Genomic DNA, 24,114 nt, shown 5'->3' with positions numbered 1-24,114 from the left:
ATTACACAATTGCCTGCCATTGTCCTTCTCTTCCCAATATATACAGCAAGGATGCTAAAAATAATAACACTCCATTTAATGGATATTAATAACTACCAAATAACCCATTAGTCAAATAAGAAATGAAAAAGGAAATTAGAAAATATTTCCAGCTGAATGATAATTAAACCACAAAGTAACAAAATTTGTTGGATGTTGCTAATTCAGCGCTTAGATGGAAATTATAACTTTAAATACTTATATTATTTAAGTAAAGATGAGACAGGTTTTAAAATAACGATCTAAGTTATAACTTAAGAGCTAAAAGAAATAACAAAGTAAATTGAGGAAAGAAAATAATAAAGGTTAGAATAAAAATCAATTAAATAGAAGATAAGGAAAATTGACAAAATCAAAAGTTGGGTTTTTATAAAGATCAATAAAATTGATAAACTCATAGCTAAACTGATGAAGAAAAATAGAGTAAACACGAATTACCAGTGTCACAAATGAAAAAGGGGCTATCACGCCTAAACTCATAGCGATTAAAATGACAATAATGGAATATTACAACGACTTTATGCCAGTAATTTTAAAAACGTCAATGAAACAAAAACTCTGTGAAAAACACAACCTGCTTTCCATGTGCCAGGCATTTTTAAAATACAATTACTATAAAAATATAAATGTTACATGCATTTAAATATATATAAAGGCCTCGAAATACAGACTTATCAGATAACAGCAGTTTTTATCTAGAGTGGGGACAAGGACTGGATGCAATAAGCCGTTAGTTGTATCTGCAATATTTGGATACTGGCACTGAAAATAGTCAAGTATTACTTATATAATAAGGTGTATTAATTCTAAAGAAATAACCATCGATGTTTGAGCAAGATTATTAAAATAAAAATTATAAGAACATAAATGACCCAAATAGAGCAAGGGACACTGATGGAAGCAGAGAGTAGCACACAGCACATCCAGGCCTGAAAGGACAAAGGAAGAGAGAGAGAGAGGGAGAGCGAGCGAGAGATTGATTGACTGACTGACTGATTATGAGGAATTGTGAAGGCTGAGTCCCATCGCCTGCTCTGCAAGCTGGAGACGCAGGAAAACCAGTGGCTAATTCAGCCCACATCCGAAGGCCTGAGAACCAGGAGAGCAAGGTCTAAGTTTCAGTCTGAGAGCAGGAGATGAGATGCGATGTCCCGGATCGGTCAGTGAGGCGGGGAAAAAAGGGGGTGAATTCCTCCTTCTACCTTTGGTTCTATCCAGGCCTGCAACAGACTGGATGAGGCCCACCCACAGTGAGGAGGGCAATCTACTTTACCGAGTCCACTGATTGAAATGCTAGTCTCATCTGGACATACTCTCACAAACACACCCAAGAAATAATGTTCAACTTGGGCACTCACGGCCAGTGAAGTTGACACACAAAATTAACCATCACACACATGTTTAATGTATTTGTTTTATTTTGAGTAATTTGTATGGATACCTGGAAACCAACTACACACTTAGGTGAGAACACCTCGTGGTGAAGTAACACAGATTGGGTCAAATAAGATTAAAGGAAGGAGTCCTCTGGGACACAGGATCTGAGCACTTCCCCAAGGAAGGACCATTTAAGTCAGATAAGCACTGGTAACACAGAGGCCCACTGCCAGCTGAGATCAGGGATGGCTGTGGGATGGAGAGACAAGAAGGAGGGTGTCAGCAGGAAGGAAGAATGGGTCTCTGTTGAGAATGTCCAAGCTAAAGCGTCCCAGAAACATTGCAGGGCATCTGATTACAGAGTTGTCTGTCCTTGTCCTTCTCTTTCCAATATATACAACAAGGACAGTAAAAATAATAACATTCCATTTATCGAACATTTGCCACATGCTGGGGACTGATATTTGCACCTTATACAATACCGTGTATTTTCATCTCAACTCTCTAAAGTAGGTTCTATTGTTACTATTCCACGTAGGAGGAAACTGAATGTCAGAGAGATACATGGCCATCTCTTGTAAGGAAAGGGTCCTGGGGTACAACCCTAGACGATCTCTGGATAATTTGGACCTGTGCTGTCCAATACTTTAACCATGAACCATGTGTGGCTACTGAAATGTGGCTACTCAGAATTAGGATGTGCTATGAGCACAGTTTCAGGTCAGGAATCTAGGAGCAGGTTAGCCGAGTGGTTCTGGCTCAGGGTCTCTCATGAGGCTGCAGTCAAGGTCAGCCAGCATTGCAATCATCTCAAGACTCAAATGGAACTGCTTCCAAGCTTATTCCACGGCGACTGGCTGGTGTCAGAAGATCCACTTCTAAGCTCACTCATATGGCTGTTAGATGGTCTCAAAATTCTTTGGCACGTGCGCTGCCTCATGACACGGCTGCTGGTTTACTCCAGAGTGAAGCAATCCAAGAGAGAACAAGAAAAAGAGAGTACCCAATATGGGTGGCATAGTCTTTTCATAATCTAACAATGGGGGTGATACCCCATCATTCTGCCTTGTTCTGTTCTTAAGAAGTCAATAGCCAATATAGGAGAGATTACACAGGGGCATGGATATTAGGAGGCAGGGATCTTTGGAGGCCTTCTTAGAGGCTGTCTACCATATTAAAAACCAGCTCATGCAACCCTATGATTAGTAAGTTGGGTACTGACTATATCCTGACTATAAGTAATCACAATCAATCTTGAGGTGACTACTACTCAAGACATACCATGGACCCTAAAACAGTGCTTACAAATCATCTTGTACTGTGACGGCAGGATTGTAAAATGGTACTACTAGAGTATTTTGGGGTATAACTAATAATTATAGTAATAATAATAATGGCAAGTTCTTATAGGCAAAAATAGGAAAAAGCATCCATTTAGTCATTGATTTCATAGTGACATAAAGCATGAGATCAACATTGATCAATAGCATCTGAACCTCTAAAATATATTTCTATATGGATGAACATTTTGGTCATGTATTAAAATTTTCTTGCAAAATGTGTCACTGAATTAGGAAAAGAAGTAATATTATTCTGAATACCACATGCCAGGCATTATGCCACTATTTAACACAGGCTGTTATCTTATTTCAGCTTTACCAAAATCCTGTAATATAGGAAACTGGAGCTCAGAGATTACAAATACCTCACCAAAGATTCCATAGTTACTAAACAGTTTTGAATTCAGATCTCCAGATGACTTCAAAAGTCCTTTGCATAAACTCTGCTGCCTTATGAACCAGTAAGAGCAATGTTTTGGTTATTTGATTCATTAAATTTAGTCTCCAAGGTAGCATTATTATGAGCAAGGTTTAAGTGCATGTCAATTTCTATACCAGATTGGTTGGTTGTCATGGTTGTTTTCATTGAGTTTAGATGACACTCATTAGCTGATAGTGTTGATTTTAACTGTGACACTACTTGATCATATTGGGTGTCTTGAAAAAGCTTAATAAAAGTCCCAAATCTCAAAGGTTTGGGCTCTAATACAGCCTGCCAGCATGCTTAGCCAACTCCAGCTGCCTTCCACCTTTTCCAATTTCTTTTTCTGCTTAATGGATCCAAGTCTGGGAAGGTAGATGTGGGAGATCATCTGAGCTTCCTGAGTACCTACTAACACTTTAATCAGAATCAAACCACATCAACGCCCCATCAACCTGAAAGGGTTTCTTCTAAGTCTCTTGACTATCTGAGTGAATCTCTTCCTCCAGATACCACAGCCAGCAGCTACAGCATGACTAGCTATCAGTAATTTTCAAGAGGCAGCTATCTCATGTTGATTATAAGTTGAGTAAGTTAAAGCTTCGATAGAGTTCCCACCTTCAGGTTCTCTGGACCTTGAAGAATAGATAGCTTAGAGATGGAGGGAAAGAACATTCTAAGATCAAAAGTCAGTGGCAGCAAATGCAAAGAGTAGAACAGCCTGGAGAGTAGTGCATAGGGAAAGCCAATAGGTGTGCTTAGCAGAAGTAAATATTGCAGGCAAAAGAGGTAGGAGTTGAGTCTGTAAGGGATGTTTGAGGTCAACTTGCGTGGCGCTAAGGAGATTGAATACATTCTATGGTTAAGGGCGAACAGATAACAGTTCTCTGAGGAGAAGGAAACAACCAACATTTATTCCTTTTTCATGGAAAAATAATTTTGGTGATGATTAAAAGCAGAGAACTTGAAAAATTTTGAAATCGTGCTAGCAGCACCCATTCAATTAAAACTATTTTGTCACCGTGATGGGAAACAAATTACAAAGTAAATGACATAGGAGTATTTAATGGATAACTCCACCTACGAAACACAGCATATCCAGGCAACAGACAGTAGTTAAAGCCACAAAAATTTCATTATAAAGAACTAACTCAGAATTTTCTCCCTCTGAATAATTCTGAAGAAAGTGTACCCGGAATGCATGGTGGGGTATAAAACAGACGACTATTACTAGAAGGAAGAAGCAGCTCTTGATTTGAGCTCTATACTCTTGATGAGCCCACAGGTCAGGCCAAAGAACCTTTATGAGTTGAACAATGACACCCATCTGTATCAGAAAGAGGGTCACCACCACTGTCATCATAATGGCAATCATAGAGTAATTCAAGATGATGAATTCCCTGTGGTTGAAGTCTTTGTAGAACTCAAAGCATCGTTGCTGTTCTGAGTAACTTGAACTTGTGCCATATAGTAAAAGAAATATTGGCAAAAAAATAAGGCTACCCACTATCCAAATAATAATGCTTAAAACTACCGCATGGTACTTTTTTAACTGTTGCAGTTGGAGTTTCTTAAAATAGATGAGCAATCGGAATATGACAATGGCCACATAGAAAACAAAGGTGAGGTACATATGACAGTATATTATGCTACTAACCAATCGGCAGGTAAAGTATCCAAACTCCCAGGTGACTAAGACATAATAGCTGAGGCGGAACGGAAGGCTGACCAGGAGGATCGAATGTAGCACTATGATATTGAGAACGATCGTGGCAATCATTGACTGGGTATTCCTTTTCAACATCATACGTGACATCATAACTGCTCCAGCAGTGCCTCCAAGAAAAACCACACTGTAGAGTGTGGTCAGAATCATCCTGCAGTGTGCGTTGCAGTGGCCGACGTCTAAGTTTGAAGCATTCAACGGGGCGCTTGTGTTGGTCGGCTCCATGTTTCACCACAAAATGCTTAGAAGACCATAAAGCCCTAAATCAAAAGTTTTACAAAATTATAACAAACATGTTGAAACCGTACAGCAACTGCACATTAATAGCATTGAGTTCTGCAATCCCAGTCAACTATTTACAAGCCTAAAACTGTGTACCCAATAAATATTGTTAGCGACTCCACTTAATGACCCAAATCTATTGAACAGACAGAGATGAGTGAAACAAAAATCACAAAAATAAGTTTGTTGGAGGATAAAATTTGTAAGTGTGCCCCAAGATAGTCCACAAACAGCTTTGTTTAAGCTCACATACCAGGGCTGGGATTACCATGAGACACGTTAGCCTCTGGCATAAAATTTAAGGGATGGCCAAAGACTCAGTAATCAAAATAAATAATATTTTAATGCAATATTTTTAAACATCAAAATTAATGCCAAAATTCATGATAAACAAAATTTCAAATAAATGCAGAGTCAGTATACACCTAATGCATATTCATTTCAGATGTCTAAAGGTTGTCCCTCGTATTGTCAGGAAATCCAATTTGGGGCACTGTAGAGAAGACCTCATAAATAATGTGTAATTATTGTAACAAGCTGTATCAGACAACATTTCAAAATATTTTCTCTGAACAACTTTTCAGCAAGGAGCAGCGTACAATATTATATTACCTGCCCTCTTTTCTTCTTCCCAACCCTGACTCTTTTCCTGGACTCGTGTGTTACATTTGGATGAAAAGCTGGGGTTTGAGGGTGGGTTCTGTTTAGTTTTTATTTAACTTTTTCAGGTATGGATGCATAAGGAGCACTGATTGTGTAGCAGAAAGACAGCTGCCATTCTCAAACAAGTACCAACTCTGCCATTGAGTCACTGTGGGAGTGTTACGTGGGAGTGTTACCGAGCTCTAGCTGTGAAATGGGAAAGGCTGTACTGCCTTTGTTCAAGGTTTACTGGAAAATCAGATGAGTTAGTGTGCTTGAGACAGCTTTATAACTGAACAAAGAAAAGCTCTGTGTAAGTTATAATTCTTAAAGTGAAACAACAAAAACAAAAAGGCATTCTTTACGTCTTCCTCCTCACTCTACATAGCGGCAGATACACAGTTATGTTACATCAAATTGTTGTTGGATCAGTAAGTATTTAATAAGTATCTGACAATTAGAAAAAAGCTTTTTCAGACCTTTGATTTGATAGTATGAGACCCAGGTGTCATCAGGTCAGACTTTCCTCTCTGGAAGGGTCCACGTCCATTTTCCTCAGGTATCTGCTACCCACCTGGCCAGAAGCAGAGTTTGAGATTTGTATTCGATGGAGAAGTTATTCCACAGTGAACATCGTATATCTTAGAGTTTTTCTTCTGCTACTATGGAATCTTTTTAGAGAAGAATAACTACACTTTTTGTTTGTGGAAAATCATATTGGACCTGGCATATTTACTATCCTCACATAAGATATTATTGTAACTTAAAAACATAATTATAATTTGCATAACAATATAAATTTGTGTGCTAAATATGCATTTTAGCAAAGTACATACACGTAAAGTAAGTAATACTTACTACACTTTTTTTAACAGAATAGTTTTACATGACTTATGAACAACAAATACGATACTGATTTAGTTTTAAAATTTTGGAAGTCCTCAAGCCTAAGCAGACAAGATTTCAATTTGAAATTACTTTAAAGCAACAAAAATCTAGATGATTTGTCAGTTCCACAGTTTAAATGGACGCGTCTCCTAAGGCAGTGCGACCCTTGGAAACGGGTTGCATTACCACTTACGAGCTGGCTAATCATGGAACTAATACTTAACTCTAAGGTTGTCTCTTCCACTGTAAATATAGGAATGAGAGGGTCTATTTTGCAAGAACGTTTGTTGTAAGAAGTAAGTTAGATTGTGTCTATGAAGAATCTAACAGATTCTCTGACATAGAATAAGCCATCAAAGTATCAATGCCACTTCTCCGTCCATAATGTGCACAAAGATATTTCATAAACACAAGATCCCATTCTCTTTTAGTTACTTCTCAGAATCACCCTATGAGTATTTAAATTCATACGGATAAATTGGTAGAGAAGGAATAAGTTAGATCACTTTTCCTCTCCCTTAGGACCCCACCCTTATGACACCCTCCCCCCCCATCATCCTTCAACAGCCTACGATTTCTAGATATCTCTTTGCTCATTAAAACCAAGTACTGAAATGTCTAGATCTGCATTCTACCCAGAAACAAATAGCTACCCAAACTACTTACTTGTTCTTTTCCTCTTATGGTTTGCTTCTGGTAGAAGATTCAAGGCATCCTGGTCATTTGTTGATTATCTACTTCAGTCAATAAGAGCAATTTGTTAGAATCAACAGTTCACTAACAACAGTGAAGAGAAATCATGGGGTGAATAACAGATGAGCCGTGGAATTGCTCAAGCTTTAGACTGAAGGCTTCCGAGGTTATGCAGTCAAGATAGAGGACCCAGATAAACCATCTAGGCCACAAAAGGATGTTTATTTCTACAGCTGGTGGCAAAACAGATTCAAATCATTCCTATAAGTAAAGAGTTTTATTTTCACTATCAATGACTTATTTGCAGGAATTTTTCTTATTAATGTGAAAAACAGAGTCTTTTACCAATGCTGTTTCTTACGATACTTGTATGTTTTACTCAAAATGTTTCACATTCAGAATAAGAATGACCTAAAGGACTACTTTCTGTGAGACTTTCATATTCTCAGCAGTAAGCTCAAAATATTTATATCTCCAGTTTTCCATTTCCAAAGACTCCTTTCCCTCAGTAAGTGCCATTTGGAAATATGGTTCCTTTTGAAGCTCAACCCTCTGGTCATGTAACTTCAACAAGAGGGCTCATTTCCTTTTTCTCAAAAAGTCTTACAGTTTCTTACATCAACCTTCTCACTTCCTGTCTTAACTTCCTAGTCATCTTCACTGTGTTAAGACCTCAAAGCATGATTTTAAGAAATTACTGGGTTTGGTAGACCTAAAGATGCAAGAGACCAACATGCCTTCAACAATATCAGGCAAACCCAGCCCCAAATCATGTTTCTGTTCAGCTACAGGAATTCAAAAGGACTGAAACTCTATTATCTGTAAAGCAACTTCATTATGGCCTACATTTAGGTAACAATTGATAGAATTCTCATCTGCTTTGGAAAAGATCGAGTATTGTCCCCACTTGTGCCATCTGCTACACAATCATCCAACAGTGCTTGTGCCCACAGAGATGTAAAACATCAGAATCTAAACATAATGGAGCCATACGCTTAATCATTTCAAGAAAAACTCTCAGTGGAAAGATGAGATTTCCAACTCTTATTGTCAAAAGCAAATTTGCACCAATTCAATTCAGCTGGAAAAATTTCACAGGGAACCAATTTTAAATATCTCCTTAGATCAGATTAATTTAAAGTTCCAAATCTGGGTTATAGGCCTGGATTTCAACATATTATCTGGCAGGCCTCATTTTTCAGATAAAACATGTTCCTGGAATCTTCAAGATAAACAATGTTCCCATAGAAACCATGCTATATTTATAGGTTGCTTGTCTAATAAAGGACTAACTGGGAGATAAGTTAGATACGACCAACAGTGGAGCATAAAAATAAAACAGCTATAAGTCAGAACTATTGCCAGCACATAATTAACTGTTCACATTGACAACCCAAGGATTTCAAAGTACTAAAATGTGTGTATATTGTATTTAAAACAGAAAAATGTGGGCATTCCGTATTTTTCCCACTATACTCAGAATTCAGCTCTTTTTCCTTCAGGAGTGACAAGATTTTAAAGAAAAATAACAAAACCTGAATATGAGAGCTTAGAAATCACCTAGTCCAGAATAGTACAATCTTCGTATTTAACAGATGAAGGCACGGTAGTTCAGAGAGTTCGGGAAATTACCACAAGGCTGCAGGCCTAGTTAGGGAGCAGATAGGGATGAAAAGCATGTCCCCCATTCCAAGCCTTCCTGTCCACTGCACCACAATGCACACATGGTGAACTTGAGATAATCTCTTGTAGACACATTAGCAGTCAATGGCTTAATTTTCCATCTTCTCTGTGATATCTGAAATCTTATTTTCGGACTGGACCTTAATCTTTAACTAGAAGTATATTTTAAAATCCTGGAGAATTAAAATTCTTCTGTAAACGTAGTCCTTTTCCCCCCTCAAACTATTAGAGAAAGGCATGCGCATTGGTGGTTAGCCTAAATTAGTTTTCAGAAGACTAAGTCAATCTGTGCTCTGCAGAAGCAAATCCAAAGCAGATGCTGCTGTAGATGTCACCATCTTGTCCAGCTTTCCCATCCATGGGAGGTACCATTTGAGATGGCCATTGGTGGGCAATCTCTGCTCCTACAGGAGAATGGGGTGGGGGGTGGCTTGTCTTTCTAGAGTGGTTAAATTGCTACTGTGAAATATCCTTAGGAAAGTGGTAACACAATCTGCAACTGCTAATTCTCAAAGCTGTTTACACTCATAAGACGTTAACCAAGACATTAAAATGCCAGGCTCGGTGCCCTGTTCGACTCAAAACACTCTGAGGCTAAGCCAACCTACATGCTGGTGGCAGCACCTGGAACTTGGACCTCTGCCCACTCTAGGCACCCGTGTTCTCAGTCCCTCTCTTCCTTTCTCTCCCTATGTGTTTATGTGCATCTCACTCTGTCTCACTGTCTCTCGGGCACAGCATAACTTTCTTCTATGGATGTGAGATTTCACATGAGAAGAGTCTGACTGACCATTTCCTCGCTCCCCTGTCCCTCTCACTCCTCCCCCTGAGGAAGGTGACCAACAGCAGCATTTCTGAGCATCTTCAGGTACCAAGCAAACTGAAATGCACCAAACAAGCATGTTGCAAGAAGCCCATTTTTTTAAATTCAATATTCTCTGGCATCTATTTTCTAGTAGAGATAAAGTCTCAAATAATGAAACCAAAGTTGGCACACAAAAGTCTAAGATGGTAGAGAACCATAGACATTAGTCTTCAAATATGTATAAACGTATACTGTTTCCTGGCAGAGTGTTCTCTACGTGTGATAAAAGAATAAATGATCTTAAGTAGAGCAAGACAGACTGAGATGAGACATTAAAAACTCTCTACTGGTCCACAAAGCCCCCCATTAACATGCTCAACCTTGATCTGTATCACGCCACGCTCTATCCCTTGGATTTCTTTTTCGTTCCCCAAGCCCACCGAGGTCTTTGTGCATTGTGTACTTTGTATCTGTCAGTCTCTCTGCCCTGAGTGCTTTTCTCCCTTCCTTCCACATGTCAGGTTGCCTCTTGTCATTTTGTTCTCAGCGTTGATGTCACCTCCTTGAGGAAGCCCTCTCTGACTGCCACAGTGTTAGGCAATTGCTCAGGGACTATCACATTGCCCTATTTGAATTCTTTGCATATGACTTTTCACCAAATGTTTTTATTGCTTAATTGTTCATTGCGGGTTTACGGCCTGCCTTTTGATCTGCTGAAATATGCTGCCTCTAGTCTCTCAATATCCTTAGCTTTTGGACTTTTAGATCAAACAGGGCACCCTGCCTGCATTTCAAAGTCTCAGTCAATGATTTGGGAGCATAAACAAGGTTTGAGAATTAGCTTCTGCTGATTTATTTACCACTTTCCTAAAGATGAATTTCACTGGACCCTAGCTGTATTGTTTACTGTTACTCCCCAGTACCCAGAACAGTGCCTAGCACATACTTATTGAATGAATTCAATATTTGTTGAATGAGTGTATACATGTATATGATTTTCGAAGAGTGGCTATGGAATAATCCTTCTTTGACAGATAATTATTTAATCATTTTAATTTCATTCTGACAAGTTTTCAGGGGCCAGCGTTGGATTGAGCCAGAGCTGGAATTGACCTAAAAAAGGTTCTAACGAATCCAAATACATCATTTAACAGGAGAAGGAATGGAGCCGAGAGAGGCAGTCTGAGTAGCGGCCACACAGACGCCCTGCCTCTGAGACTGCCAGCGCTCCTTTCTTGACCTGCCCCACTGCCTGAAGTGACCATCTCACAGGCCACCACGACTGGAGGCTTCACCGTATTCCAGGAAGTCTTGTCTCTTTTTAGGTGACTGTGTCTCAACACCTTGGAAGCATCCCAGAGCATGGCGACACTCAATCAAGAACGAGAAAACATTTTGTTGAACATAAACTTTTCCGAGAATCTTTTTAGCTTCAGACCTTTCAACGGCTTGTGTGACTCATCGCTTATGCCTCAGAACAACTGATCTGATGTCAGGATAGAAAAAGCTGATTACCTCTTTGGAGACTATTGCACGTGTGGCTTATTATTTTTTTTTCTCTCCTTTATTCTACTCCTTTATGAAAGGAAGATAATATTTCCTCAGATCACATGAACGGAACTGGTGGTTTTACTAACACATGATACACACTAGACTGAAGAATGCACGTAGCTCAGATCAAGAGATTAAACTCAGCTGCTTTGTGAAATGATAATTACCTTAGAATTTTCATATCCAGAGGGACTTCATCAAGACATGCTTAACAATGTATTTGATTAATGTGTCAAGGAGGACTTGGTAGAAATTCATAGAAAGAACCTTCTTCAGAGTACAATAATATCCAGAAGCTATGCTAGGATAATACACAGGTGTCTATCACTGTAATGCTTTAAAAATTAACCTTCCAGAGCAACATTTCTCAAATGCTATTGTGCTTATGAATCACCTGGTGATCTTGTTAAGATGTAGATTCTGATCCAGTATGTCTGGAATGGGTCCTGAGATTCTGCGTTTCTAACTGGCACCCAGGCGATACACGAGCTGCTAGTCCATGGACCATCCTTGGGGTAGCAAGACTCTACACTACCCTGTCCAATATGGTAGCCACTTACGACATGTGGCTATTCTGATTAATTTAAATTAAATAAAAACAATTCACTTCCTCAGTCACATTAGCCACATTTCAAGCACTCAATTACAGAAAGTTCTATTGAACGGATTGACTTTAAAAACCCACAATGCACTAAATAATTCCTAGTCCCCATGATGTCTCCTCCTCTCTTTCCTAGCTATAGGCTGCCAGCTTTTATCTGGAAAATAGCAAGCATTGGGTGGATAAGCAGATGTGTTTAGAACTGGGGGAGATAAGGTGGAAGAGGACCAGGGAGAAGAGTTGTTGAGGAGTCCAAAGAATAAAGGGATTTCAAGAAGAAGGAGGTCGACAGAGTCAAATGTTGCCAACAAATAAGCTAAGGTTTGAAAACTCTCCATTGACTGTGAGGGCATGGGCTGAGTAAGAGGGCAGTAGTTGGTGGAATATAGGATTAAACAAGGGTTGTTAAACTTAGAAGCTTTTTGCTTACTCATATGACAAAATTTGAAAATGTCAGTCTTGCACCACAAAGGAAACAGGCCCTGGGGAGATGCTGGTTTTGAATTTTCAAGTTAAAATGGGGCCTGTGGTGACCTAGTTCATACTAGGACTGTTCAAAGAACTCAAATAAATACCATCAGCCACCAAAGAGTTCACAGTCTCCCATTCCCAGGGGCACATCTCAAGCTTCCACAGAAACCTCACATTTCCAACTGGCTAAGTTGAAAGATTATTATTTTGTCTTTACTACACCAGTGACTACAGAACTCTTCATTCTTTTGCAGGATCTCATTAGGACAAAGAGCAATTTCACTAAGCACTTTTTATTCAAAATCTCACCAGACCCTTAAAAATAAACTCTTTTTTCAAGGAAAGGTCGAGCCCCAAGGGATTTTGCCAAACGAAATCTGACACCTTGTTCAGAGTATGAAAAGCAGTTTTAATTAGGTTTATAGGCCAGCATCCTTTTGAAGGAAACAAAACCTCTTGAAATTACATTAATTGCCCATATATTAGTAAACAAAAAAAAGGATACAAAAGCCTATCGAAGTCGGTGATGGGCAACCCTGACATTTTCCCGTGGCTGCAGTAGAAAAGCCCATTCAAGGGGAATGGCAGGCATCACACAAGGGCAAACAAGGTTTGACGTCCCCAGGGCAGTATGGTGCCTGTGACACTCAGAATATTGGCTTCTGGATTGCTCCAAATGGCTAACAGACCATTCCATCACTGCATCATGTGGTGGAAAGGAGAGCTGACACAATATTTGAATTGGATTCCTGGAACCAGTGGGACAACTAGAGTCTGAACCCAGATTAACACCCTGTGACTTTGGGCAAGCCACAGAATCTTTGAATCCCTCTATTTTTAAAATAGGCGGTATGTACGTTTTTCCCTGTTTTAAGAGGTTTTTTCAGAAGAATAAAATGCAAAACTGGCAGATACATCCAAAGCATCTTGATTTCTTAAGTAGTTGTGCAGTGCTGACCCAGCTCATGCTCCAAACATTCTCTAAGTTTATGGCTACGATTTTTCTTTTCAGGAATTAAAAAATGTCTGAATTTCTTATGATTGAGTAATGGATTTCAGTTAAGTGGACATTGGTTCCGTGGGGACCTAGAGATGTCATAGTTAATTTTGGCTTAATTATGAACACTGAGGAGAAAGATTGAGCCAGGAAAGACAGAACTGAGGAAATAGACTCCACCTAAGGGGCCTTCCCCATGGGGGCAGCTGGGCAGTCCAATGGCATGCTCGGAGGGAGTAACAGACTCTAGACTCCAGCAGATTCAATCCGGTGCAAAGGGCAGAGAGGCAGGAGGAAATCCAGTTGGTGGATGGAACCCAAATCCAGGCAGGTAGAGGCAGTGAGCCTGGCATTGTGCTCATTCATGGATGGGCCCAGTGAAAAGGCAGTCAGAGGGTAAGGCAGAGCTTTCAGTGTTCACTCACATTAGAGTCACCTGGGCAGCTTATTAGCATGGCACTTCTTGATAGCCTGTGGGTGGGACAGGGCATCCACACTTTGAACAAGCCGCCAGGTTATCCTGATACGATCATTCACAGGACCACTTCTAAGAGCAGGAGAGCAGGCCTCATCCTTCCCGGTGTCAGGGTAGCACACAAAGGGACTGGAGGTTACCCCAGGGTAATATACCTGGAAAGGAAGCTGATGTTCTAGAGAAGAAACTGAAGCAGAGTCACAGTCTTATGGAGCAAGCAACAGACTGGTAGGTAAAAAATGTCTAACTCAGTGGCCCGGTTCACTGCAAACACGTCGGCAAAACACCCTGCCTCACTTTCTGCCCTGATTATGGTCAGATGGTCTGAGAGATATGACCTTAGAGGCAGGGCTTAAAGGCAGATCAAAGTCTGGAATGTGGGGGCACGCCACATCTAGATTAGCCTCACTATGTGTTTATGACTAACTGATTTTGCCTTCAAGAAACAACATCAACAAAAATGTCTTGTATAATATGAGAAATTTCTTATCTCACATTACAAGAGATCCACGGCAGATGGCTCCAAGGTAGGTTATTCTTGAGCACTCAGTGATGGCAGAAGTCTGGGCTGGTTTCCCTGTGGGTCTCATGACTTTCCTCTCATGGCTACAAAATGGTGGCTGTTGCTTCAATTTTCAGGTCCTTACAGAATCCTATCGAGAGGCAGGAAAAGGAACTGTATCCCCTTAGTGCCTCTTATCAGGGAGGAAAATATTTCCTGAAGCCCTCCAGTAGACCTGTCTTTACACTTCATTGGCCAGAAGGGGTTATTTGTTGACTCCTCAACCCACCTTTGAACGATCATGGTTTACACCCTGTAGCCGGAGAAGGGTCTCCCTCCCTGAGTCCACTACCCTTCAGTATTGGGAAGTATTTTGGTGCAGTGAGCAAGGAAGGAGCAGGCAGATCTCTTCAGGAGGCAACCAATGGTGTCTTTCTCTGTAGTTTCAGGAACACAGTTAAAGGATTCTAAAAGCTGGGAACAAATTTCAGTAGAATTTACTGCATGAATTCTTTATGGTCTGTCCATTATCACATGCTGAGAGTAAAATTACGGTCAAGGAACTGAGTTCTAAATATAACTCAGAACACTGCCAGTCCTTTCTTCTTTCATCCTTCTCTAAAGCACAGTGTAAATTCCCAATGCACACCCCGCTGTGCGGGCCCTGCAGGTCTTCTCTTTGTGTCATCTCAAACTTTGAGTTGAGATGCTTTTAGCTGTATTTATCTTGGGTGTTTTCTCACTTTTCATTTTTGAAACCAAAGATTCCTTCTTCCAGCCTTCTTTTCATTTCATTTTGATTAAGGCTTATCTCAAACATTGTACCTCTAACGTATTTCTTTCTTCAAGGGAGTGAAGAACCATTTCTGTAGAAAGATTCTGTAGAAAAGTAGTCTGCGTTCTGTTTCTGAAATGACATGACGTCATGTTTTTCTACATGCCCTTGAAAACATTTATGTCTAATGATTTCTGTGAGTCATGTGACTTAGAAACCTCTAGACTTCCCACTTGATTCCAGTAATGCGTCATTGCCTACTTTGTACTTTAAAGCTATTTCAAGAGAATAAATACTAGCAGTAAGAATATCTTTGTTGACTTTTATATTTCTTCTTTCCCTTTTCTTTCCCAAAATTAAGGAATGAAACATGATCTCAACATCAAAACAATCTAAATGTGACCTCGATATAAAAAGAATCTTAAGGGGGCTGGCCCCGTGGCTGAGTGGTTATGTTCGTGCACTCTGCTTCGACGGCCCAGAGTTTCACCGGTTCGAGTCCCTGGCATGGACGTGGCACCACTCATCAGGCCATGCTGAGGCAGCATCCCGCATGCCACAACTAGAAGGACCCACAACTAAAAATACACAACTATGTACCGGGGGGCTTTGGGAGAAAAAGGAAAAATAAAATCTTTAAAAAAAAAAAAATCTTAAGTTAGAATATTCAACACAGTCAGGCTACCTTTTTTTTTTTAGAAACAAGAAAACAGTATTGCAGATACAATTCTATTGTATCTAGAATTTACGAAAAAGTCCTGAAGGCTGGGTAATTCTTAAAAATCCAGAAGACTAATTGTTGAGAAAAAACATAGAATCATAGAACCATCAGTGTTCAAAGAAAACGTATTGATAATCTAGTGCAGACAGTAATCTTCCTGTAAGGAATCAGAGCTAGAGAGGCGATGAGCTTTGCCCAAATCTCACCTGAAGTACGGTGCAGAGACAACTCAGGACTTGCTCTCAGGCTTATGGCTTGTTCCTGCCCTGCTCAATACGACAGCCACATATGGGGACTGAACACATGAAATGTGGTGTGTCCTAGTTGAGACGTGCTGTAAGTGTAAACCACACACTGGATTTCAAAGAACTAGTCTGAAAAAAAAAATGTAAACTAGATTGCTATTGTTTTTATATTGATTACAGGTTGAATCAATAATATTTTGGGTATACTGGGTTAAATAAAACATTATTTTGATTTCACCATTTATCTGTACTTATTTTTTCAATGTGGCGATTAGAGAATTTAAATTTGCGAACGTGGCTTGCCGTATATTCCTATTGGACCATGGCTTTAAATCTGATGTGGGAACTACATAGGAGTCAAAATTCAAGTCTTCATAATCTGTATATTTATACCTTAGGTGCTCAGCTCTTTTGGTCCGTAATACTAAGCCTACTGGATGAGAAGTGTAGAGTCAATTCTTAATTGCTTTTATTCATTGTTTAATTCTTTGGGTCACTGTGAAGTGATTCTATGAATCAATCAAAAGCCATGCAATCTGAGGGGTGATACTCATCCACTCGTATTGTTTATGGTATGGGTGACGTTCTGTGGTTCTACTTAAACTCTGCACCCCATGCCTGGGAATGGGGGACAAACTAACACTATTGCCAGAGGTATATGGTTTTACCTAATTCCTGACTGGAAAAAACAATCAGATTGAACTGATTAAAAGTCATCAGTGTTGGTTTACATATTAAATCAGTCCATTCTCTAAGTCCGAGAGTGCCTTAGAAAGAAGCTCTCTTCCCTGGAGTCTTTTGCCCATGCAGAGCAAAGAAGAATGAACTCCCACGCCAACTGTTGCTGAGAAATGGAATAATTGTAAGGCAAGCCGAGGGAAGCGAGTGTCAGTTCAGGGCCATTACCTGCAAGCAACAGAAAGCAGCCTTGGCCAGCTTGAAACAGAAAAGGAAATATTGAACGGCTACTGGTTTGGTCACAAAATAACTGGGAAGGTTCAGAACTAGTTTCTGAAAATAGTCATGAGCAAAGGGCAGCCAGAACCACAGCCAAAATCAGGACTCAGAACCAGATCTTGAGGTTGCTGATGCCAGTGAACACGAATGCTGCAGCCTGCCCTGAGGTCACTGGGGACCCCGGACACTGGAGGCCAAAACTGCCACCCCACACCCCAGAAGAGGGTGGCCAACTCATCCTGGCATGCTCCGGACTCTCCTGGCTTTAAATTGAAGGTCCCATCTCCTGGGAACCCCTTCAGTCCCAGGCCATTAGGACAGCTGGCCATCCTACCTCAAAATGAATTCTCCACCGTCTTGGCCCTCATGTCCAAATGCTGGGCATGTATGTCAGATTACACACTGCTATGTCACCTGCCCAAGCCCGGGCTGCCAGAAGGATGGAGGAAAAAGATCTGGCCCTTTATCTTCCTTAGAGGGAGGCCGACCTAACTTTACATCAAAGGCTATTAACAGAACACAAGTATATTACTTCCAAGTAACTTCAGTTAAATATAGGCCATGGATCACAAAGATAAGCAACCACAATCAACAGGATATAATTGCTTCTCCTCCAAAGGCAGCATAGTGTTGTAGAAAGAGCGTGAATTTAGCTGTCAGATGTCACACACACACACAAAGTTGGGAAACAAAAGTTTCTCTGCTGCAATTGGTCCTCCCTGACCTGATGAAACCTCAAAGGTCAGTTAGAAGCAGGGAAATCTAAAAATTAGTTAAATTCGAGATCTGAAATAAAGTAGAAGTCACAGTGTTTCTCTAGATGCTGAAATGATATTTTCCTCGTCTCTCTCTAAGTGAATTTAGCTGGTCCCTAAAATCTTTCCCGGCCAGGAAATAATTAGCCATGTAAATTCCCATTCTTATCTTCAATTTCTATCCCAAACCAGAAGTGTTCTGAGCTTGAAGGTCTCAGACGAGTCTGATTTTGCCACAAAATCAGGTGCCCATGTTTCTGTGGTTCCCATTCCTTCCCATGCCAGGTCCAGACACAGGAGATAAGAAGTGAGACTCAGCTCTGACACTGAGGCAAGGCAGTCAGTGTCCTCAGTGTCCCCTCATTTATGAACTAGAGAGGTCATAGTAAGTCTGCATTGCCTAGCCTAAATCATACTGCGGACTAGTAAGTCTCGGAATTCTCTGTAGCCCTTACTGTACTCTCAGCCTCAGAAGGATGGGATATTAATGATCAGCTCTTGGGGGATGGGGTAGTGGTGGGGGGACCCTACGGCTAGCTGATCAGCACATATGTAGCCTGTTAGGAAAGGATGTAATAAGCCTCTCTTCAGGTAGAGTGATCTATTTTAATCCTTTGAGAGACTGAAGAGTGGCTACCATCCCCTCTTTATTCCAAAGTGACGCAAGAGCCCTTGTTTCCAACTCTCGGGGTGGCACCACGGCCACCCCTCTCCCTGGTGGACTTCTCACCATTCTTTGGCCCATTTATCCCCACCTCCCTCATCTAGAGCCTTTCCCTCAGGGACTCCTCCTCTTAAACCCTTGATCACTGACCTCTGCTCTCAGACATTTGAGTTATATCTGGTTTCCCCCAGATGGCACTGTGTGGTTGGAGGAACTCAGCCCTTACTTGTCACTTCATTGCTGAGCATCTCCAAGGCAATCCGACCATTTCACATCTAAAAGTAAGCAACTCTTAGTGCAGCCTTTGTCTCCATTCTGCACCTGGATTTGCATCACTACAGCCCTCCTTCTGTCATCCTAGCTTGGGGTCGGCCACGTCCTGCCTGTCCTTCCACATCCCTACTGAGCACCCAAAGCACGAGGGAGAGGAAAACCTGGAAAGGCACAAGCAGGAGAAACTGAGCAGGGAGTCAGCCCAAGGAATAAAAATATGCCTTGCCACGTGCCCCAGTACCTGGGAAAAACAGACTAGAGCAGCAGGTTGGCATCCATGGTGTGAGGTCCACTGCAGTAAGATGGGCTTGAAACTACATAAAAAGTAATTTATTAATTGTGATAGGTAAACTACTCTAGTTTGTAAGGACTTGCTTTTTTTTTTTTATAACCAGTATGCCCCACTTGATGACCTGGGATTAGAAAACATTATTATATTGCTTTCTATGTTCAAACAATGATGACAAAGCCCCCAAATACTTCCATTGTTGGAAATTCAGATTTTATTCTGGAGTCCCACCCCAGGTCATTCAAAGAATCTCAAGAGTAGCTTATACTCTCGTATTAAATCATTCTTCTTTGGTGTTTGCCTGCTGCTGCCACCTGTCCAGACAGCACAGAGCTAGCTGTCCCCATCACTGCTGGTCTCTATAACCGCAAACTTCTGGGTGAATGGTGCAGCCCCCATGCCTGCAGGAACTGCTGTCCTAGCTGAGATTCAGCATGCAGGTAAGCCACCAGGATCCAACAACCCCTGGGCAGGGTTCTGCTTGTCCAAGGAGCCACCATGGTAACCAAGGCCCAGCCGTCCTTGGAAACCCAGGCACCCAGTCGTCCTCTGTGATGTGATGTTTGTGGCTGCTGATTCTGAACTGTTTCTCTGCCACCGGATGAGGGTGTTTCACTCTCTGATACTGTGCTCCATCAGGGGTGTCCCACAGCAACAACCACAGCAGACAAACCCAATTGCTTCAGGCTTTTAGACACCAGCTCTTCGAGTTTGTACACATGCATCATCTTCCCGTAAAAAGACAGAAGGAAACAGCGAAATAATTGGGATCTGCATCAGGATAGCATACTGTACCTGCCATAAATCGTGCCTGGATCCAGCCCTCCTCAGAGAATACCTAGGCTCTAGTGTCACAGCCAGATCACCCACTGAGATCACTTCTTGACTATGAGTTTCCTCTTAGGGGCCCCTGTTGACCTCTCTTGATAGCTAGTTTCATTTTCCACCACTCCAACTCATCAAACATGTTTTATTTAGTGACTTTAAACCTCAAAGAGATATTTGTGAACTATTTTCCTTCCTCCTTGAAAGCTCCTTGGCTCCTAGAAAAAATTTTGCCGATTTAAATTGATACATGAGGGAAGCATTTTGCCCATCTTTATAGACGAAGATGTCTGAGTCTTAGGCCCTTGCTGAGCCATAAAATGATGACAGCTTCTTCTTTCAGAACAGTAAGTGGGTACTTGACCTGCTGTGATATCACCAAGAGGACCATTGAGAAGAAAAGCGTCTCTGTTGGTAGCTACAGAAAGCCACAGACCTCCGCCTTACACAAATATAAATTCTACTTCTCCCAAGTCCTAGAGAGAAAATTTCTCCGGAAATTTGAGGTTTTCAACATGTGTTTAGGTTCTATCGATCACGACATGTTTTCTGTGTGTTCCCACACGTTCCCTTGAACAGGAGAGGACAGTGGAGCGGTACAGCTATACCATGGGAAACGTCCCTCAGCCTCCAGTCTCTCTGAGCTTTACCCAGGTATATCATGCATATCATGCATGCATGAACATCATGCATGTGAATAGGAGTGTGAATGCTATCTGTCCCATGATTAGCAATGGGGGAATAGTTGAGAATGACTGTGCTAGGACTACGAGTACCATCTTGCTCATTTGCATGCCTGATGTTAGATATGCTTCCTTTGCTATACATAAAGGCACAGAAAATAATTCTAACAGGTAGTTTTCCAAATATTTTGTGGTGTCCAGAAATTTAGTCAAATTCCAAGGATGTAACTTGGCTCCTGTCTGAGAGTTCTGCCCAATGATCTCGAACATAGCTGGCCCGCAGTTGGATTTGGAAGTAGGCCATTTCAGTTCTTGCCTTCCTGACCTCCCACTTTTGCCTCTCACACACTGTTTCCTTCCCAGCATCTAGTCCTCTCAGACCCTGTGGTCCAGGCGCCTGCACCGATTTCCCATCAAAGTTGGCCTCCAAAGAAGATTGATTCAGTCCTCTTCTTCCCAGCAGCCTGAGACAACACAAAAGAAAAAGGATGTGAATCTGAGGGCTTCTCACCATCTAGGTGATACTCACACACACACACAATTAGAGCCCCATTACCTTGAAGTCAGAGGAAATCATCAAGCCTCTTTGAGAGTTAGGAAAATTGTATTTCTTCCAAAACACTGTAGTTTCCAATGAGGCATGCTGACACTAGATGGTATCTGGCTTACGGTGCCATTAAATTAAATTAAATTTTTAATAGTTTCAACCATGTGGCAGGCCCTATGCTAAGTGTTCTTGAAATAAAGACCATTTCAGAAACAGCCTCTGCCTTCAAGGAGCTCACTATCCATTAGGACAAGGAGACTTAGAATCACATCCATAACAGCAGGGTGTACCAAGTACCTTCAAAGAAGTGCACATAAGGGCCTGACGACTAGAACCAGAAACCCAGGGAGGATGTGGCCAGGCTTGTGCCCTAGTAACACCCTGTGGAAGTACTACAGTCCCAACCACTGTCACTTGGCTGTGACAGTGTTAATGGCATCCCTGCAGTGAGAGTTAATCAGCCACCTCTAGAAGCATTGATTGGAAATCAAGTCAAATTCCACACTGGTGCATGACCAAAGAAGATGGGGCTCCAGCTCTGGAGTTCCTCCAGGAGTGGCCTCCTGTGTAGCAAACGCCAGGGGACTCTCTTCTCACCAGTGAGCCGGTTGATATCCTCTTATCTTACCTTTATCTGAGTATCCTAATTTAAGAACTTTGGTTATCTGTCCTTGGGCTGAGAATGCCCAGTTAAGTACTTGGGAAATATTTTATTTAAGGAAGAAAAAATCAGAATGAAAAATCTGTATTGAATCTAGCTCCACTTCAAAATTCAACCTTCTCTGTGAGGCTTAATCTCATGCCTCATTTCAACCGACAGCAGCCATGTGACTCGGCCGTCCCCAATGGAAAACCACCCTCTTTCTTTATCTACGGTTAGGGTTTACTGTCATTAAACCCATGGGCCTCACCACAAAAATTTCCCTTCAGAAATAGAATGAGATTATCTGAGGGTTGATCTTATTCCAACTTTGCTTTTAATTGTCCCCCAGAAAAAGCCATTTCCCTTTTAAATTCACCTTTTCCAAGATTGAATGGATTGCTTTTTCTATTTTTTTTTTAGGTTCCAAAATTTTGTGTGTGTGTGATAAGAACTTTTAAGATCTACTCTCTTAGCAACCTGCAAGTATGCAATACGTTACTGTTGACTACAGTCACCATGCTGTACGTTACATCCCGGGACTCCTTTATTTTGTAACCGGAAGTTTGTACCTTTTGGCCTCCTTCACCCATTTCACCCACCCCCTGCCCTCTGCCTTTCACAACCACCAATCTGTTCTCTGTATCTGTGAGCTTGGGTTTTCTTTTTTAGATTTCACATGTAAGTGAGATCACACAGTGTTTGTTTTCCTCTGTCTGACTTATTTCACTCAGCATAATGCCCTCAAGGTCCATCCTTGTCGCAAATGCCAAGATTTCATTCCTGTTTTGGCTGAACAATATTCCATTGTATGTGTATATATATATGTATATACACACATATATATGTATATGTATGCGTATATATATGTGTGTATATATACACGTATATATGTATACACACACACACACACATATATATACACACACACATCTACCACGCTTTTTTTATCCATTCATCCATTGATGGACACTTAGATTGCTTCCATATCTTGGCTATTGTAAACAATGCTGCAATGAACATGGGAGCGCATACATCTTTTCAAGCTAGTGTTTTCATTTTCTTCATCATATAAATACCCAGAAGTGGAATTGATGGATCATATGGTAGTTCTATTTTTAATTTTTTTTTTTTTAAAGATTTTATTTTTTCCTTTTTCTCCCCAAAGCCCCCCGGTACATAGTTGTGTATTCTTCGTTGTGGGTTCTTCTAGTTGTGGCATGTGGGACGCTGCCTCAGCGTGGTCTGATGAGCAGTGCCATGTCCGCGCCCAGGATTCTAACTAACGAAACACTGGGCCGCCTGCAGCGGAGCGCGCAAACTTAACCACTCCGCCACGGGGCCAGCCCCACTATTTTTAATTTTTTGAGGAACCTCCATACAGTTTTCCACAATGGCTGCACCAATTTACATTCCCACCAACAGTGCACAAGGGTTCCCTTTTCTCCAAGTCTTTGCCAACACTTGTTCTTTCTTGTCTTTTTGATAAAAGTTACTCAAATAGGTGTGAAGTGATATCTCACTGTGGTTTTGATTTGCATTTCCCTGACGATTAGTGATGCTGAGCACTTTTTCATGTACCTGTTGGCCATTTGTATGTCTTCTTTGGAAAAATGTCTATTCAGATCTTCTGTCTATTTTTTAATCAGATTGTTTGTTTTTTGCTACTGAATTGTATGAGTTCTTTATCTATTTTGGATACTAACCCTTTATCAGATATACGACTTGCAAATATTTTCTCCCATCTGGTATGTTGCCTTTTCATTTTGTTGATGATCCTTTGCTGTACAGAAGCTTTTTAGTTTGTTGTAGTCCCACTTGTTTATCTTTGCTTTTGTTGTCTTTGCTTTTGAGGTCAAATCCAAAAAATCCCCTCCAAGATCTACATCAAGGAGCTTACCACCTACGTTTTCCTCTAAGAGTTTAACAGTTTCTGGTCTTACGTTCAAGTCTTTAATCCTTTTTGAGTTAACTTTTGTGTAGGATGTTAGGTAGTGGTCCAATTTCATTCTTTTGCATGTGGCAGCACAGTTTTCCCAACACCCTTTATTGAAGAGATTATCCTTTTCCCACTATGTATTCTTGGTTCCTTTGTCATAAATTAATTAACCATATATATGTGGGTTTATTTTCAGGCTCTCTATTCTGTTCCATTGATCTGTCTCTTTTTATGCCAATGCCATGCTGTTTTGATTACAATAGCTTTATAATATAGTTTGAAATCAAGAAACATGATGTCTCCAGCTT

General features: G+C 40.9%; 1 long non-coding RNA gene across 1 annotated transcript; it reads right to left on the bottom strand.

The window, feature by feature from the left end:
• Positions 1 to 1,439: 1,439 nt before the first annotated feature.
• LOC139082744 (uncharacterized) lies at positions 1,440 to 8,643 on the bottom strand. The gene is made up of 3 exons (XR_011538932.1): positions 7,382 to 8,643; positions 6,307 to 6,401; positions 1,440 to 5,163 (listed from the first exon to the last, which is right to left on the bottom strand). It is a non-coding gene; the product is annotated as an uncharacterized lncRNA (long non-coding RNA).
• Positions 8,644 to 24,114: the final 15,471 nt, after the last annotated feature.

The sequence above is a fragment of the Equus przewalskii genome, chromosome 4, assembly GCF_037783145.1.
Source record: "Equus przewalskii isolate Varuska chromosome 4, EquPr2, whole genome shotgun sequence".
NCBI classification, from domain to species: domain Eukaryota; kingdom Metazoa; phylum Chordata; class Mammalia; order Perissodactyla; family Equidae; genus Equus; species Equus przewalskii.
Note: the sequence above shows the minus strand (reverse complement) of the source record. Positions and strands in the feature narration are given on the sequence as shown.